The following is a 16497-nucleotide window of genomic DNA, read 5'->3' on the forward strand; positions in this document are numbered from 1 at the left end:
CGTTCTGGGTGTTTTTAAGCCCGTTGCTATGCAGTTGTTAGGTGATTTGACCAAGGTCAAAAGCTCCTACCCAAATCTTTTTCCCTCTTCATGCAAACCTGGTGATGAACTAGCTGTCAACGGGGTTTAAACGAGTGGAGTTTCCTAGAAGAGTTTCTTTTGTTGCTGGAGGGTAAAAGTATAAAGAAAAAAAAAGACTACATTGTAAGTAATCACATTTAAGAATTCTTCAGCTTTACATCAAAACAACTGCCATCCATTCCCACAAGACCCCAGTTTCCTGACGCACATCACACTTAATATCCATCTGACATATAAATGTGCCAGTGAGAAAGTAAAAATAAACTCTGTACCTGCTCCGAGATTTCATTCATAAGCTTGGCGTAGGCTTCTCTCGGCTCTTGTGACAAACACTTTCCTTCCCTCTAGACAGAAAGACATTTAAGTGTAATCTCACACCACGGTACCCATAATTCCGAGGCACTCCGAAGTACGTAATATCTTGCTTTTGAGGGCATAAACACTCCACAGCCTACGTCAAACTCCCGGCAAGCCTTGACTCATCTGCTCAGAGTGTTTACCTGTGAGAATTCTCTGAAAGGGTGTGACCTGCGGGAGCCCCTCCTCTTGTGGAATTACATGTCATGCCCCACTAACCTGACTGGCAAAGCCCCGCCCCCCGTGGATCTGATTGGACGGAGGCCTGTGAGCGCCTATGAGCAGCGGAGACATGTTTCAATGAAAACAGCCACAAGTAACATCATTTACATGTGAAAAACAAACAGAAGAAGACTTAGCTGGATGACTCCAGGCATTTTTTTGAAGAAGGTAATCCACATGTTCGGCGCTTTGAAAAGAAATCCAGTCTTTATGGCTTTCGGTCTCGGCTCAAACAAAAAGTCATGTGCTGTCAATACTCAAGGAATGAGGGAGAGGTGAAAGGTCACGTTCTCTCTGCAGCGGAGGCAGTAAATAGCTGCTCTCAGCCTGTTTTTAAAGCAGTTCTCTTATCACTCCACAACAGAGAAGTGGCAGGTAGAGATTTCATACAGCTCAAAGCAAAAAAACATGTCCAACTTATAGCCTCGACTAAGCAGACACAAAACAACCACTCTGCGTTCAAATAGCCCCAATTACATAGGGAATAATCAAAGGGCTTTAATCTTGGCATGAAAAAAACATCACAAAAGTTCCAGTGAGTCTTTTCATTCCATTTGAAACTACAGCTTTTAATTACAGCTGGTCTGTGCAGCGCTTTGCTCACAGTATTGTTATGCCCAGAGCCAAGTATTGAGCAAGAGTTTCCACAGCTCAACACGGTTATCATGGGTTAGTACTTGCAGAAATGATTTACAACCACTCTTTTGACTAATCTACCAAGTGTATTTAATCAAAGCCAAAGACTCTTGTGCACGGACAGTCTGCGAACGATTTCACTATAAAAATGCTAGTTCACACAACTGACTTGTCAGAGCATAACTACTCGTTCTCTCTCTCAAAACCAGGAATGTTGCAGGTTTAATACAGGTTTGGGTTTGTACGACAACATTCAGGTGGATGTATTTGGTCATCTCGTGCCAATTAAAAAGATTTCACTAGTCACTAACACTAGTCAACTTTTAAAATATGTAGTTTGAGACATCGTCTCCAGTCCCATTCACCCTAGAGAAAAGCCTAATTTTACCCCCTGTAAAAAAGAGAGGTGAGACAGAGGTATCTTAAAACTATATGAATACATCTGGGGTTCGTTCTTCGCACTTCGCTAACTCAGTTAGTTGGATATAATTGTTGACGATTTGGCATGATCTTGGATTGTTTGGTTCTTCGACGCTCATCCTGGACTTGCTGTCATAGCAACAGGTCCGGAAGCTTAAACCTCCTCGCAGGCAGGCTTATTTCATGTAAACAGGATTAGATTACATTTTTTAAGTGGCGTTGATACTTAAAATTTGTCCCAACCACTGCTACTTTATTACAAGAGTTCCTTACTGAACCAGGGGCAATAATCATTTAAAATAATGACAATAATAATAATAATAATAATACTATAAAAATGTATTTGAAAATTATATTATAATGTTGTGTATAATACTATAGACACAGCCACTTGATTGAGAGATTTATTTTTTATAGAATAATTACTTTATAATGTTATTGCAGTCTTACACACATGTTGTACAGTTACTCTGAGCCGTGCATTAATTTAAGTGGTGACAGATATTATGGGATGGCTTGATGCAGCGCATGAGATGCAGATACTTGATCTTGACCGTTAGGAAACTTGAATTAATGCTGTCACGTAACATATGTGCTTCACACTGAATTAAAAATTAAATTAATTGCTAATTATGACATTGAAATAAAAATGTAAAGGTTGTACAAATACTATAAATGTGAACTATAAATTTATATGAATATAAATCTGTTGAAAAAGTGAACATTTCATTTATCTATTATAACTTTTATGTTGGTTTGGCCGTTTGGCTGTTTCCTTATAAAGGTCTAGAAATGTGTGTTTTTTTCATTATCAAGTTTTTTGCCAGGTGGCTTTTTTAATTATTTGATGTCATTGCGTTGCTGTCTTGCCGCCAGCCAATCGCTGCATTGCTGATCGTGGTTTCGAGTATCGATGCATCTGCCCTCTTCAGGGAACACAGGAACGTGCAGTAATCTATAAATTAATAAATTAATAAAACTTAATCTAGATATTTTAATCCAATCTGCAAATTTGTTTGAAGAAGAGAGCAAATGCAAATATAATAGCAAATGGTTTTGTATAAAGATTGAATATTGATATATACAAATAAATAATTTAAAAAATAATATATTTTATAAAATGCATTATCAAATATAATTAAATAAAAAATAATTATATTACTTAATAAAGCAATATATTTAATATTTATTTTAAAAATATAATAATAATTGTACAAGTCATTTACAATTTACTCACAGCATAAAAGTTTTTGAATAAATACAAAATATCTCAAAAGGGTAATCGCATTAAACTTGAATTTACACAAAATATAACTATATAACTAATATAACTATTCTTAAAAAAACTACAATATATTCTAATTTGTCAACAGAGTTGAAAATATAAATCTAAAGATGAACTAAATATTATTATTCTGCTATAAATAGAAGAATTAAAATACTGCGGAGACTCAAATTGGTGAATCTTTTTTTATCAGTTAATTTACATGAACTCGCCAAATGATTTTCCGGTGCTACATATGAGAGCATGTCTGATTATTGCCTCAACTTGCTCGGCAGTAAAACCACATGCAAATTACAGTGACAATGAAAACAGCAATGTAGCTTTGTGGTTGCACTACACTGCTACTAGTTGGAAAAAGTCTATTAGAAAGGCTACAGTACTTTGGAAGCAACTGAGCTTCTGTCATGCTACTGTTAAATGTAGTTAATGCTGTGGTATTGCTAAATTTAGTCTCAAACGCTTTCCCCTCCTAAGCCTTTCTGTTTGAAATCCTAACCAGGTTATTTACTAGAAAAAATTCTGTCAACAAGAAGTATCCGTATGGTAAATTCTGTCATTTTAGTAATATCTATATTATTCAGTTCTAATTTAAAGGGTTACTTCATCAATCAGCATTAAGATTTGTATCACTAGAAACCCGGTAGTATATTCGAATGGCCTTGCTTCCCTCCCTCATGTCCCCCTGAGACAAGAGATGAGAGATTTCTGATGACACAAAAATCATCATTTAGCGTCATATGAGGCTTTTTTGGCCAGAGGCTAGAGACTACAGTCAGTAGTAGGAGCTAGTTCATGTTTTCAACCCATCCATAGGGGGTAGGATCTCACTCACAGAATGTCAAATGTGCACAGCATGAATGCTCGGGCATTCATAACATCAGAAAACACTGGTTTTAATACAACACCCGTTACCTCAGTTTCACCAGGTAAGATCCTTTGTTTTACCAACTCCTTTTGCAAGACCTCCTTAATCTCCCTCTTCAGCCCATTTCGAGGCACGACTACATCAAAAAAATCTGCGATTAACAATAAATCATCCTTTCGACACTTTTCAAATTGTTCTTCTGTAGGTGCGATCGTAAATTTAAAAAAATTAAAAAAATTCGACGTCATAGTAAACCCTATACTTCTTCCCTCACTAGATGAAAACCACCAGGCAAATACGAGAGAGAGAGAGAGAGAGAGAGAGAGAGAGAGAGAGAGAGAGAGAGAGAGAGAGAGAGAGAGAGAGAGAGAGAGAGAGAGAGAGAGAGAGAGAGAGAGAGAGAGAGAGAGAGAGAGAAAGGAAAGGAAAATACAATATACAAACCTAACTCCCTAACCAAAAGGGATTTAAAAAAAAAAAACTGTTTACAATAAACAAAAATGGCGTCAGACTCCCTACTTTCCCAAATAATAGGTATTTACAATATATTTGCAATCAGGCAGTCCAAATCAGTGTCAGAAAACCAGAGATGTATAGTAACGAAGTAGAACTACTTCACTACTGTTCTTAAGTACTAAAAGGCAGTATCTCCTACTTCCACTTTTACTTCAGTACATATTTTCGATGAGTTTAATACTTTTACTCCGATATTTTGATGTGCTGCATCGTTACTCGTTACAATTATAAAAATGTTACGAATCATTCCATTCCAAACCCACATTACCACAGCCAGAACGGTAGATGGCAGGTTTGATGAAGCTGGCACATCATTGAGCGAATCAAGCTATTAAGTAGACTGTGCGTGCCTTTTGATCAGCTTAAAAGATGGACAAACCAAAAACACCACCTTCCACCCCTTCAACTTCAAGTGATCGTGGCTGTGAGAGAGAGCGCGCGAGAGAGAGCGAGCGAGAGAGAGAGAGAGCGCGCAAGCACATTCACTGTCTTTAAAACAACACGAGCGTCTTGCGCTCAAATTGCTCTCTATTTGTTTACATAGTTAATGTGCACTGTGAAGTAACATTACAATATGGTTTGATTTGTTAACATTACATTAGTTAATGTATTAGACTAATAGCTAACATGAACTAACCATGATCAATACATGTGTTACTGTATTTATTAATCTTTGTTAATCTTAGTTAATAAAAATACAGCTGTTAATTGTTTGTATAAGTGTTAGAAACAAATAATTTACTCAGAACACCTCTTGAAATGAGAATATAAGTGTGCTTACTCCATTTTTTTTATAGTAAGAGTAGTTAGTAAGATTTAATCTTAATGAACTACAGTATTTTCAGGTTATTTATATGGCAATGTGTAGAAAAATTACCTACCAACATAGTGATTGTCCTTTAGGTTAATCATTTGAAATAATAAAAACAATATGATGTTCAAACTTTTGACTACTTTCTTTAATAACTACATAACACAATACTTGTACTTTTACTTTCAGTACTTGAGTAGTACATTTTAAAATAAACTACTTGCAATACTTAAGTACAAAACATTTTGAATACTTTAGTACTTCTACTTAAGTGTGGTGCTTAAAGAGCACTTCAACTTCTCCTCAAGTCACTTTTTTGATAAGGAACTTGTACTTTTACTCAAGTCTGTGTCTCTAGTACTTTATACATATCTGCAGAAAACAGGCAAAGGGTCAAATATACTAAGAAAGTTCCTCAGATACAAACAATGTTCAATTTAAACAAACAAGGTCTCCTAACACACAAACTCTGCACTATACAGGTCACAAAACTCTCTCTCTCTCAAAACACAAAATCTCTGGGTAGAGGAAGTGATGACATGCTTTTTAAAGTACAGTGGACCAATCAGGACATAGCATCAATCAGCCTGCAGGAACCAATAAGATGAACTTCCTGGACAGACACAGACAGACTCACAAAACAACATAGATGTCCCAAAACACAAACCATAGAGTCGTAAACAGCGGTGCGGAGCAAAGCGAGTGTTTTCAATGAATTCCTATGAAAGTTAGGCCATATCCACACGAAGCCAGAACTTTCCCTATCAGATCTTTTTTTTCCCCTCGTTTCAAGAAATATCAGCGAACACACAAGAGCATGAAAACGGCTCAAAACAATGTAGTATACATACCAGGCCAGTATGTGGCACTGTAATTACGGAGAAGGAGAGTTGTGGCTAGAAGGGGTACGGCAACAGTCGGAGGTGAGGTAAAATCTCACATAAAATAACAATAAATAAATTTGCTACTTACCAGATGTGTTTTATTAACACATACACCTACCCCAACCCTAAACATACCCTTACAATAATGCAAATACAGTAATTAAACAACGCAGTATTGATGTGCGCATGCCCAGTGCCCGTAGTTGTATCCCTTCAAGTCTTCCCCGCGCAGGACGTGGTGTGATGACATCACCGTTTCACAAAATATACGGATTGGCTGTATACACGAAACCGCAAGGGTGTCGTTTTCAGATTTATCCACTTTAGGACCCGGTTTTAAAAAATAGCGGTTTCAGTCTCCCAAAACGCCGGATCCGTGTGGACGAAACGCCAATACAATAAAAAATGTATACGTATACAGTGATATGCGTCTCCGTGTAGACGGGCCCTTAAGCTTCCATAGGCATGAACTGAAAATGCGCCAGACTGGACACGCGCCGTGAATGACTGTGAGGTTGTGAATGAATGCCCGTGTGGCCGTGTTCATTTTAGTTTCAGTTTAGAATTACTGCCAATTCGGGGGCGGTTTGCATTAATTGTGGGTTCATTAGCCTATAATTCTTAATGAAAAACACAACAAAACGGTACAATGACAAACTCATTTAAATAGGCGCATTTCGCTTTGAAACCAAATATTCCGCAATCATCTGGTCTGTCAGCTCCTCACTGTCTGATGAATGAAATGTGACTCCTGCTGCGTTTGTGCTGCGACTCTCGTTCGGCTCGTGCTGTTTTAGTCAGACATGTTCAGTTTTTAATAGCAGTGTCTGTTCTCTAACTGAACTAAATGATTTTATTACTATAAACATGAAAATGATGGTGGGGCACGGTGCCGTGGTGGGCAAGTGATGTAACCGGTAGGCGTGGCTTGGGAGTGGCCTCGTTGAGCAGCGAAGCAAGTGCATTCTGGGAGTTGTTGTCTTTCATCCACATGAGTTAAAAATACTGTTTCTGGCTTTTCTCAGTCTAGAAGGCACCAACTTCACATACACACATGAATAAAATTGAATACACATGAATACACATTCATCTTTCCAGCGGTGAAGTATCCCTTTAAGGCCACAAAGCTGGATTTAAGATATGATATTCTAAAATTGTTTTATCTCACTGCGGCCAATAAGCAGATTACTGTGAATGTTCTACCTAGTAGCTGAGAGCTCATTAAAGCAGAAACAAAGACTTGATAGTGTCAGAGGCTGCATATATTTTCCCCACAGAGGTCATTAGGGTAGATTAGCACTGTTCTGTTGAGATAGAAACTCCAATTCCTGCTCGTTTCAGCTCTGGCTGGGTTGCTGCCCGTGAGGAGAGGTTCAGTCAGGCTGCCGCGGCAACTGTGTCACCACGGTTAGTCCGAGGCACACGGGCGTCCGTTACCCTGGTAACGGGAGGATGGCTGGGACAGAGTGACAAGCTGTGTTAATTCTTTCACCCGTGAACCCCAGAGGATCACCACCATTTCTCTTCATTTCCATCAGAATCTGAGACCCCATTAAAACGGTCCGATTTCCACCACATGCCAGCTTATTACCACCACAATTTCAATTCTTTTTTTCCCCTGGATTTCCTTATTGGATACATCGGAGGCAAAGAAAGGTACAAATTGAACAAGAGCTTTGAATAAATGCTGTAATGGATCTCCATAAAAGTACATGCTGTGTTCAGCTGTGGATTTATATCCATAATGTAATCACGCTTAATGGATCTCAATCACATCTACCAACCCCCTCATGAAGCAATGCAGCCTCCACCACTAGCATTCTGACAGCAGGGTTTGGATCTCAGGTCAGCCTCGCTATAAACAGCACTGGACTTTTCTTTGTGCTTGTGTTAGGATCTAATGGTATATTGGATGGCAAATATGCTGCAGAAAATTTTAAAATGTAAAATTTTACAGTTTTGAATAATTGATTTATATATTTACAAACATATATTTATAAATGTGTATATGCATATTTATGTTAATACATATACAAGTTATAGAAATGTACACATGTATACACATGTATACACATATATGTATATATATATAATATTATAATAAAAAATAAAAAGATTTATATATATATATATATATATATATATATATATATATATATATATATATATATATATATATATATATATATATATATATATATATATTTATTTATATATATATATATATATATATATATATATATATATATAGTTAGTATATACACATACAATTTTACAATGTACATTATATATAAAAAAATAAATGTCTACCATATAGTGAAGTACTTTTTTCATCATGTATTTTACAATATATTTACTGTATATACACACTATAAATACTGTATATCTTTATTTTTAAGTGATTTTAATTGAGGATAAAAAAATTTAAGAAAAAAACATTTGTAATGTGTATTATATTTATAAAAATTTAATAATTTAAATAAAAAATTCTATTGAATTCAAATTAATATTGAATTTAAAATATTTTATTATATTTTATAAAATGCATTTTAAAAATATTTTTAACTAGATATACATACAACAACAAAAAATCCAGTGGTGTAACTTTGTTTTATAAAGTGGGTGGGAGAGGAGTGTGTGTTAGGGTTTAACAATAACAATTGCAGAAAAAAATAACATTTCAATAGTACATTAAGTTAATACAATACAATTAAAATAATACAATATATTGTTAGTTTCGAGATTCTTCATATCAGTGAATAAACGCATATTTGCCTTGCTTGTGTGCCTTAATGGTGTGGTGGTAGAACTTATGTTAAACTTGTCAGAGATTCCGGGTTCGAATCCACCCTCGTTTAGTTTTTTTAAGTTTTTTTCTACTTAAACCATAGACGTTCATCAGTTATTGTATGTCAAGAGCATGGACTCGTTTGTGTGCATTTTGTTTTTTGAACTAATTTGAGAGTGTTTTTTGAGAGTCTTCGCAACGGCGTTGGGCGATAGATTGAAGCGTTCGGTGAAGTGCACGAGTGCCAAGAGAGCACAGTCCCTTCCGCCACTGATAACAGTGACAACACTCAGCATGATTTCAAAGACAACACATTCCAGCGCCAGATCATCTTTTATTTAACAAACGAACAAAATGAATGCTCTGCTAGTCAACTGGAGAGGTTTAATTTGTATTAGGTACATCCGTGCCGCACCCGTCCGACCCGCAAATTACGCCTATGAGGAAATCCCAACTGGCAATGAATAAACTGTAACATAATGATTATGATTTCAGTTTCAACTTTGAATGAAACCAGGGACCTTTGTGACAGCAGTTGCGATCCTCAACCATTAAAGCAACCACCACCGAGGACAGGCCTATGTGGGGCTGGAGGGGACTAACGGTGATAAAATCAGAATTGCTCCAGTTCCCAACCTGGCAGAGATGAACCGCATTCGACGATAGCAAATCTGACAGAGCTGCTGTGTTGATGCATATGACCCGCTACAACGCAGAGCCCGGTTTTATCACACCACAAATCAAATGGCCCCGGCTACCATGGAGCGTTTCAGCCATGTGGACACACATAGACACACACCTTGACATTCAAATTGCCTCAGAATTCTCCTCCCATAGGTGTATATCTTCTCCGTGACGCTTGCCAGAAGGTGAGATTGCGCAGCAGTCGAGCTGGGCTGAGGTTTAACATTTCATAGAAGGTCAGTGAGCATAGTGTGATTTGAAATCCAGCTGCTTTATCTCTATTGTAGAAACCGGCCATCTCCCCATGAATGCCACTGCCCTGCTGGGGCTCAGCTAATACAGCAAAGCATCCAGGCATGAGAGTACAGGCTAATCTAATCCCAATGACAGAGGCGTGAGCAGAGAAAAATGTCCGCACAACTCTCAAACACATGTACGGGCATATCTCAACAGGAAACACAGGAGGATAATGGGTAACTGTATCCTAGTCACCACACTCAACCTGGGGCAGCAGCATGATGGAGTAAGTCCCTGTTGTTGCGAGCATCAGCTCAGGGCCTACAGGGAACACCCGGGAGACAGGAAATTGAATTTGTCAGTGTAACGGTGACAAGGGAAACCCAGTTAGCAGCTGAGTCCAAGGATGCAGAGCCTCAAGGGGAGAGTGCACTTAATGAAAATTAAGACACTGCTCACCCAAACCACTAATTCAGCTGATCAGTGGGCCGCAATTGGATACAAAGTTTATAAAGTACAAAAATAAAAGTTACAGTTAGAAACAAAAGGGGTTTCAATAGCCCGATCAGGTCACTACACTATGATTTAAGCTCCTATAAGAACTGTTCTCTAGTTTGTTTTTTAAAGAAATGTATCTATCTACTGGTGCTACTGTATATAAACACTTATATGAAGAAACTTTCAAATGTGACATCAAGAACTTAGATGTCCTAAGAAACCAAACAGCCAACTATACTCAAGAACTCTTTGAAGTAAGGATATCAGAAAGTCTGGTAACAAATCAATAATTATACTTAATAATAAACGTTAACACGCACATCTGCAATTAACTAACTTGAAAATTCAAATGTAGTACCTACTCACAAAGTACGCGATTTCGGACGCAGCCTAACTGTGTTGAGCTATATAACAATGATTTTCTGATCAATGTATCTAAACAGTTGCTAACCGGTCTAATAAAACACATAATATATTCAAGCATCTTTGGTGTTTCCATGGTTTATACAAAATTGAGGGTAATGCGGGTATGATGTCATTGACAGGTGACACAATGACACGGTCCGTACACAATGTAAGTACACAAGTCAACAAAATATATAACATTGTTCTAGTAGTTTTTGGATATTTTAATCCAAAAATATTACATATTGCGCCTTTAAAGTTTCATGTAAATTAATATTAAATGTGCTCGACTGCATATTAGTAACTGCTTTAGTATCGAGAATTGTACAATTTCACCATTATTGACAACTGAAATTGTGGCACCATGACAACCCAACTATACAGCAGAAAAGCGGTTCTTGACTAGAAAAGGGTTCTTTGCCGAACCCAAGGTACTGCAACGAACCTCTGAATAACCTTTTTTAAGAGGGTTATGTGCTGGCAGGGGAAAGGAAACTTCTTCCTGTTCACTCAGGCCTCTCTAACAGGCTCCTAACGAAGGTGCGCCTCACGGGAACTCTTCAGTTGTAGTTTTACTTTCTTTCTTTTTCCTCAGTCCCAAAAGGAGGGAGGGATCAGTATATGGCTGCTTTGGGTTTAATAGCCACGTTAAATGGGCACAAACTGTCTCGCTGTGCAACACGTTTCATTAGTAAACAGCACTCAAGACGACAGTGCCATTCAGTACAATAACACGTAACAATGCAATTAATGGTGTTACATGCGGGCGGGGCCGCAGTCTCGGGTGCACTGGGAAGATTATAATTGTTCCAGTCTGACTGCCTCTGGGAGCCTGCAGCGGGGGCATTCATTACCAGACTGAGAGAGAGAGAGAGAGAGAGAGAGAGAGAGGACACGGAGCAGCAGACAGTACACCATAAAAAGACATAAGTACTCTTTCAAACCAAAGTGAGCTGCCTCACTACATACTGCCTTTTAAACCAGCATCCTAACCGTCATGAAACCTTGTGGCATTCAACAAAAAAAAACAGCACTCCTAACAAATCCTCATGAAGACAATGGGGTTTTGCAAACGAATGCTAATGGGGAGTCATGTTCTGATCAGTATTACCATTAACTAAAAATATTTGAAAATATTGATTAAAATAAAGCTGAAATAAAAAAGTAAATAAACATAAGATGAACAACATAACTAAACGAAAATTACAAAGACTGCTTAGGTAACTACTGAAATAAGTTAAAGTTCTAAAATAACTAACTGGGGGAAAAAAATATAAAACTAAATATATATATATACTAATAAAGTAATAAAAATTATATAAAAAATATTTTTTTAAATAATTACTAAAATTAAACTGATATTAAAATAAAAACTGAAAATATAAAAATAAAACCCTATTCAAAATATGAATCAAAACCAGTCAAAAGTTTGGAAACTGTTTTTGAAAGAAGATGAATATATTTTAAAATGTAATTTATTACTGTGATCGCAAAGCTGAATTTTGAGCATCATTACTCCAGTCTTCAGTGTCACATGATCCTTCAGAAATCATTCTAATATGATGATTTGCTGCTCAAGAAACATTTATGATTATTATCAATGTTGAAAACAGTTGTGTAAAAAAATTTTTTAGGATTCTTTGATGAATAGAAAGTTCAAAAGAACAGTATTTATCAGAAATAGAAAGCTTTTGTAACATTGTACTACCGTTCAAATGTTTTGGGTTGGTAAGTGTAAATTTTCTTTTTTTTGGGGAAAGAACTTAAAGAAATTAATACATTTATTCAGCAAGGATGTATTAAATCGATCAAGTGACAGTATATACATTTATAATGTTGCAAAAGCTTTATATTTCAGATAAATTATGTTCTTTTGAACTTTCTATTCATTAAATAATCCTAAAAAAACAGTTTTCAACATTGATAATAATAATAAATGTTTCTTGAGCAGCATATCGGCATATTAGAAGGATTTCTGAAGGATCAAGTGACTCTAAAGACTGGAGTAATGACGCTGAAAATTCAGCTTTGAATCCCAGGAATAAATTGCATTTTAAAATATATTCAAATAGGAAAAAGTTATTTGAAATTTAAATATTTCACAATAATACTGTTTTTGCTGTATTTTGGATCAAATAAATGCAGCCTTGAGCAGAAGAGACTTATTTCAAAAACAATCAAAATAGTAGAATATATCTAAATGTAACACATATAAAAATAAAGACTGCATGTGCCATTTGGGACAGGGTCTCACAGGCAGAATACAGAAATATAGAATTTTAATACAAGTATTTGTATTGATATTTTTTAGTACTGAATGAAATGTAAGTTTATTATTATTTCTATTACTATTATTATTATTATTCCACTGAACTTTAAGCAGTGGAGCCTGGGATTTCATTCTCTGCGAATGACACATGCGATGCTGCATTAAGGTGATAATACAAAGGGAAACTTTTTGAGCAATGTTACTGGACAATGTTGTCGTCAACGGGCAACCAGGTGAGACACAGGGCCCACGACCAATCTAAAGTATCCAGATAGAAATTTGTTGCCCATTCTTAATGGGAAAGTGCCCAAGCAACATCGCTCAGCAACATTGCTCCCCCGTGTAGCATCACCTTAAGAAATTTGGCTAAAACAAGTCAACTTAGCAGGCACTACCTTTTGGAATATTCTTTGCCTTAAAATGCTTCTAAGAACGGTTTCAGTTATATTTCCACTTGAGCCTGGTAAGCACGGCACGACTACAAACCGCTCTCGGCCAGGAATTTTCAATGCAGTTGTGCTTGAAGAAAGTGTGTAGTGATGTCGCCACTCAGGATTGGTCACTTGTCTGTTGCCTGGCAGCCAGTTTCTCTGTAGCTGGCTAAGCACACTATTTGCGCGATGTAAACCCAAATAATACAATTAAAAGAAATATATGATCATCCTCCATAACATAGTCGCTATTTACATTCTGTAAACTCTTGCGTTATCAGCCCCACGGTGGAAAATGAAACCATATCCGTACCGGCTGGGTGGGATAGGCACGGAATGGAACGGTTAAGCAAAGAGAACAGTTTGGCCTGACAGAGGAAAAGCGACTTCGCTTTTGGAGTGGAGCAACTGACTAAAAAAAACAGCAACAGCACAGACACAGTGTCCTTTTTCCACATTTACTACTCAAAGGGGAAGACAGCACGCAAACCGCTTGTTCTTAAATGAAAGTATATTCGTCCCCAACCACAAGCATTTTGGAGTGCATTCCTTTTGATCTACGTCTCCAATGTCTTCCAGAGGAGTCAATAAAAGCTATACACCGGCTCCTTTACGAGCCCTGCAGATATATATTAGAGGGGTCTTACTGATTCAAAGCACAGCCATAAACACAATGGCAGGCCTGGCTCAGTGATAAGCCTCCCTTAGTGGAGACTGATGTTATCGGAGCGAGCACTGGACTGAGAGAAGGACCAAGGTGACGTTGAAGTCCTTCGAGGGAGAGAGAGACCATCAACTCAGTATATCACTGTTCAGTATAGGACACAACTCTTTATCCCTCACACACAGGCACATCACGGCCCAGGGAGCAGATTCTCGACTTTCCGCAGAAATCCTGCTAGATGAGGTTGTAAAGCAGTCTTAATCTTTAATAACCAAGCGTGGATCAGAAACGTTCATTCACGCACCAATGATAATACAATCTCCGGTACCTCAGGATCCACCTCTAATCACCCAGCATCCTCCTCTACAATGGCAAACAGGGACATAAACAATAACAAAACATACACATTATTGTCAATTAACCCAGTGGTTCTCAATCCCAGTCCTGGTGCACAAACCACACACGAGACTAATTAAACTCAATAAAAATCCTGAAGCCTTTTATTTTAACGCCTTTATTTTATTCAAACTTCTTCAAGTGCTGGAGTGATTTGCAATGACATGTACATTTCCCACTCCATTTCTCGTTAAGTGATGTATCGATGTTCCCTTGTTCCCAATGGCGTTAGCAGTGCCCTTTGAGCTGAACATGTACATTCCTTTCATACTGAAACCTCACTTATGATGGTGGAATACCCTGTGAAGGACACTTACAGTTGAACTGAACGAACCTCTGAACTGATAAGAGATACATGCAAAATGTGCAGGGCAGGGGGGTTAGATGTTGCGGTTTGGGGCGAGAAAAAGAGAATTGAGAACCACTGAATTAACCACAAACACATTCTAGATAAATACAAATACCTACACCTTTCTATCATAGTTGGGCACTTTCTATTGACTCCTTGTTTTGAGCTCTCTTTGCATTTTTAGATATTCATTAGGACATAATAATAGCATATAGAGCCATTTACCCCATGGTGTCATTAGCATAAATACAAATACCGATCATGCGGTGGACACTTTCCATTGACTTCTATACTGAGCTAATGATGTTTTCTATCCTGTGAACCCAAACCTAACATAAACCTTTTTGCATTTTTAGATTTTCCTCATGAGGCCATTGGCTGGCTCACACATTGTCATCAAAACCTGACCTGCACATTCACACAAGCAGCCACCTCCAGCTGAATACATCCCGAGGTCAACTGTGGTCACAGAGATAAGCTATTATTCATCATTGTGACAGGCGGTGCTCTTGAATTAAGCTCATGGTATAGCTATAACCAGAGGAAGAGGTTCAATATCAACGCTAAACAAAGCCGTCTCAGTGATAGCGGGGTCAGTGGGAGCATGTGAGAGACATTCTTAAGCTCTCCTGCTCATTTTACCTGCTTTCCTTTCAAACATGATGACTTCACACTCATTCACGTTTCAAATAAAACAATATATATGTTGTAAAGCAGCCTTGGCAAAGGGGTCATTCTGAGTGTATACGTGCTTGCGTACATTTCAGTGCTTCTAGTGCATATGTATGAAAATGTCTTCACAAATATAGTGAAAAAAAAGTGAAAAGCAAGTTTGCAATATATCTCATGAATGATGACCGGAATGTACTAAGAATGTCTTGTTTTTCTCCCCAAATTCAAATGCACAGTGTATGTTGTCAGAAGAATACAAAGGGAAAAAAGAAAATAATCAGTAGGAAAATAATGCAGCAACTAAAAAGAGCTCTTGCCGTAGATTTTCTTGTTATACTATATCATATTAAAATACCAAGCTTTATGTTATTCCCCTGACGTGTGAAAATAGAACATGAAGGACATTTTACAGCGCTTTCAGTCAAACTGACGGATAAGGTTTATTTGTAGTGCAGCCTTATGATTTGAAATTATTTGTTTCAGTCTGTTTGAGCAGAACTTCTCCATATCGAAAGTGCCAACCATAATCTAAAACGCAATAGGCTCGTTAGGAAAAAGGTGGATATACACCTATGGACAACACAACACTGCGGATGTAGTATAGTACACAAATTTGGGGAGTGCTATAGTCGTTATAGTTAGTTCATTGGAAATTTTATAGGATGAGACTTGCTTTTATTCATCAGGATTTGTCTGGATAACTATAATAGTAGCATTTTATTAAACCAAAAATATTTACAAATATAAGTTATAAGTCAGAGGTGGAGAAAGTACTATTTGATTAACAAAAAAACTGTAAAAAATGTAATATTGTGAAATACTAATAATATTTAACAACTGTTTTCTATTTTCATATTTTTTTAAATGTAATTTATTCCTGTGATGGCAAAGCTGAATTTTTAACAGCTATTATTTTCCAGTCTTCATTTGAAATAGAAATCTAAGTCCTTACTGTCACTTTTGATCAATTGAATGCATCCTTGCTAAAAAAGTATATATTTACAGAAACTTGTTTCCGCCACGGAAT

The 16497-nt window shown here is 37.1% G+C and overlaps 1 protein-coding gene across 14 annotated transcripts in view; it reads right to left on the reverse strand.

Moving 5' to 3' along the window:
- foxn3 (forkhead box N3) overlaps nt 1-16497 on the reverse strand; it is a 122434-nt gene that overhangs the window by 90370 nt on the left and 15567 nt on the right. The window contains exons 1-2 of one of the 14 annotated variants that reach the window (XM_079833569.1): nt 354-575; nt 71-165 (exon numbers count right to left, since the gene is read on the reverse strand). The exons of 12 other annotated variants lie outside the window; for them this stretch is intronic. The gene's annotated coding sequence lies outside the window, so the exon portion shown is untranslated. Of the gene's footprint in view, nt 1-70; nt 166-353; nt 576-16497 lie in introns of those variants that run through there. One more of the 14 variants, XM_079833570.1, reaches the window with a different exon arrangement.

Source organism: Gobio gobio (genome assembly GCF_949357685.1).
Source record: "Gobio gobio genome assembly, chromosome: 13".
NCBI classification, from domain to species: domain Eukaryota; kingdom Metazoa; phylum Chordata; class Actinopteri; order Cypriniformes; family Gobionidae; genus Gobio; species Gobio gobio.